Below are 3,858 nucleotides of genomic sequence, written 5' to 3'. Positions count from 1 at the left end.
CTTCATATAGTGAGTGACATTAAAATTTAGGGGAAGGGAACTAATATTAGCTCAGTACTGAACATATACTAGTGATTTTACATATATTTCAATTTTTATTCCAAATCAATGATTTCCCCCTTTATTTTGGCACAAGAATTGAGACTTAGAGATGTTAAGTAACTTGAAAACCCAGGAAACTTGCAGATATAGTTACTTGCCTGCAAAGGATCTCAGTTGTCTTGTTAAGTCTCCTACCTTAGGGAAGCCCACATCCTGACCCAAATGTGGTCACTACACTAGTTAGAACATAGTTATTTTGGATTCTAGGATGCTATGAGGAGCCTTACCAGGCTGGAAGAGGAAACTTGTTATTGTTTGTTCTGTGTAAAGCCCAGAAGGCTTTCGTGACAATTAACCTTGTGCTGTTTCTAAGAAGAAGGTTTTAGAATCAAATCAGTTTAGTATATTTGCAGCAATCCTGGCCATGATGCATGTAGGACCAAGAATAAACTGAAGTCACAAATAAGCTCAAGATAATAGGATAGAAAAAAGACAGAAGAGGTAGAAAATAGAGGCCAAGATAGAGTATCAATAGTGAACTTTTCATGGCCTGGATTGCTGTCTTCCTTGCATGTTCTTTCGGCTTCTGCTTATACATCCTACTCTTATATTCAAAGTTTTGAAGAGAGAATGTGATTGGTTACCATTATCCTTGTTTGAGGAGAACCCTTTAATAAGCTTCATTTCTGTCAGAACCCTTGTTACAAGTGACAGAATTCAAAATTGAATTGGTTTAAAGGGAATAAAAAGGAATTTATTGATTCACATAACTGAGAAGTCCAATGATAGCTGACATGTACTACTGGGGTAGCTACGCTGATAGGTGCCCCTCCTTGTGGAAAGTTTTCTTAGAGGTGAAGAGGTAGAATCCTCACAGTAATTTTGAGCCTGGAACCAGTCATGCCTAAAACAAGTGTATTTCTGGAGCTTCTTTTTTTAAAAAAAAAAAAAGCTTAAGCTATTTGAGCTAGATTTTTTTAACTTACAACTAAAGGAGTCCATTAATTGGGCAGTCAGTAAATATTGTTTAGTGATTTTGCTTGGAATTTAAAGAAAGGAGAATATCTTGGCCCTAAAAAATTTATTGACAGAGGACCCTGGCTTGAGTACTGACAAACAAGATTCTAATCCCGAGATGGGCAACTTTCTTGGCCATGTTGGGCTTTAGTTTCCTTATTTGAAAGTGAAGGGGTTAAATTAGATGCCCCTAAGGGGATATGCCACTTTTTATTTATTTTTTTTGATATGCCACTTTTTAATGAAAACTTAGATACTGATATCATATCCAAGAAACTTAGCAATAATTCACATTCTTGCTCTTGACCACCCAGTTGTGACTTAATACCACCCTCTCTCACTAGTCTGGTGATAGGAGCTACAACTGCAGAAGACAGGCCCTTAAGCCATGAGCAGGGCTTATGGAGATGAAAGTCTGGGGCCAAGTGGACTTTGTGGCTCAGTCCGGGATCTGAGCAGAAGTGGGTTTCCTTTGCAGCCAACCCTTTTCCTGTGGGGTGCTCCCAATGGGGAAGATAGCCCCTTCCACTGGGCTAAAGTTAATGTTTCTTTTATCAAGTTAATTTTAAAGTAAGTTGCCAGAGGGATACTGTGGAAGAGTAAACAAGGTACCCTACTATCACCACCACCAACCACATAGGCCATATCCCAACCAGAGGAGCAGAATTTTTTTTAAAAAATATTTTATTCATTTTTAGAGAGGAAGGGAGAGAGAGCTGCCTCCTGCATACCTCTACTTAAAACCTTCTGCATGACCAAAGAGACAATTTTCTTTTTAATATATTCTCATCCATTTCAGAGAGGAAGGGAGAGGAGGAGAGAGATAGAAACATCAATGATGAGAGAGAATCATTGATTGGCTGCCTCTTGCATGCCCCCTACTCTAGTGGGGGGATCGAGCCCACAACCCAGGCATGTGTCCTTGACCAGAATCGAAGCTGGGACCCTTCAGTCCGCAGGCCGGTGCTCTATCCATTAAGCCAAACCATCTAGGGCCAAAGAAACAATTTTCAACAAAATAAAAAGGCAACCTACAGAATTGGAGAAAGTTTTTGCAAACCATGTATTGGATAAGTGGTTAATATCCAAAATTTATAAATCATACAGCTGAATAGGAAAAAATCTTAAGCTGAAAAAAAGAACATTTTTTCAAAGAAGATATCCAAATGATTAACAGTGCGTAAAAAGGTGCTGAGCATCACTAATCATCAGGGAAATGCAAATCAAAACCAACACCAATTATTACCTCACACCTGTAAAAATACTACCATCAAGGAGACAAGATAAGTGTTGGTGTACATGTGGAGAAAAGGAAACATCTGTGCACTGTTGGTGAGATTTTAAATTGGTTCAACCACTGTGAAGAACAGTATGGAGGTTTCTCAAAAAATCAAAAATTAAAACTACCAAACAATCCAGCAATCTTGGTATATATTCAAAGGAAATGAAGACATATGGCCCAGCCGTTGTAGCTCAGTGGTTGAGCGTCACAGTTAGATTCCTGGTCAGGGCACATTCCTGGCATGCAGGAGGCAGCCAATCAATGATTCTCTCTCATCACTGATGTTTCTCTCTCTCCCTCTCCCTTTCTCTCTGAAATCAATAAAAAATATACATTAAAAAAAAGACATAGCACTCCCATGTTTATTGCTTTTTAAAAATCCTTATTGTTGAAAGTATTAGATATTTTCCCCTTATTGCAGCATTATTAATAGCCACAATATGGAAACAATCTAAGTGCCTGTCATCAAATGAAAGGATGAAGAAAATGTGACACACACACACACACACACACACACACAAATGGAATACTATCCAGCCTTGAAAAAAGGAAATTCTGCCATTTGCAGCAACATAGATAGACCTTCAGCACATTATGCTAAGTGAGATAAGTCAGAGAAAGACAAATACTGTATGACACCTCATGTAAAATCTAGAAAAATCGAAATCATAAAAGCAGAGAGTAAAATAGTGGTTACTAGGGGCTCAGGTGTGGGGGAATGGGAAAGATGTTTAAAGGTACATGTTTGCAACTAGTAAGTCCTGGAGACCTAAAACACAGTACAGTGGTTATAGACAAAATATTTTAAGTATTAAACTTGCTGAGACTAGGTTAAGATCTTAATTGTTTCTAACACTAGAAGTTATAATTATGTGATACAGTAGAGGTGTTAGCTAACACTACAATGTCAGTCATCGCAATATAACTATCAAATCAATATGTTGTACACCTTAAACTGATTTTTTTAAAGGCTGCTGTTATAAAAGTAAGTCTCAAGACAAGTGTCTTGGTGCTCTTTCCAAACTTACAACCTCTCAGTGCCCTTGTATGTGGAAGATTTGGAGCTTTCACATCATTAATGTTTGTCTTGTTTAGATTTATCACTACAAATTTTTCCCTTAAAATAAGAATATTTTTCCTTAGGTTTAACAACTTAATGCGTTTTCCACCCTTTATTTTTGTAGTTTAAAAGTTAGGATGTTAGGCCCTAGCCATGTAGCTCAGTTGCTTAGAGCATTGTCCTGATACACAAAGGTTGAGTGTTTGATTCCTGATCAGGGCATGCAGGAATCAACCAAGAGTGCGTACATAAGTAGAATAACAAACTTCTCTCCCTCTCATTAATGAATTTAAAAAATTAAAGTTAGGCCCTGGCCAGTGTTGCTAAGTGGTTAGAGTACCAACCTGTACACCGAAGGGTGGTAGGTTCAATTCCCACTTAAGGGCAGGTACCTGGGTTGTATCTGTGGGAGGCAACCAATTGATGTGTCTCTCTCTTATGGATGTTTCTCTCTCAC

This window comes from Myotis yumanensis, unplaced genomic scaffold (genome assembly GCF_028538775.1).
Source record: "Myotis yumanensis isolate MYYU_CA2020_CCGP unplaced genomic scaffold, mMyoYum1.0.hap1 SCAF_2, whole genome shotgun sequence".
In the NCBI taxonomy this organism is placed as follows: domain Eukaryota; kingdom Metazoa; phylum Chordata; class Mammalia; order Chiroptera; family Vespertilionidae; genus Myotis; species Myotis yumanensis.
Note: the sequence above shows the minus strand (reverse complement) of the source record.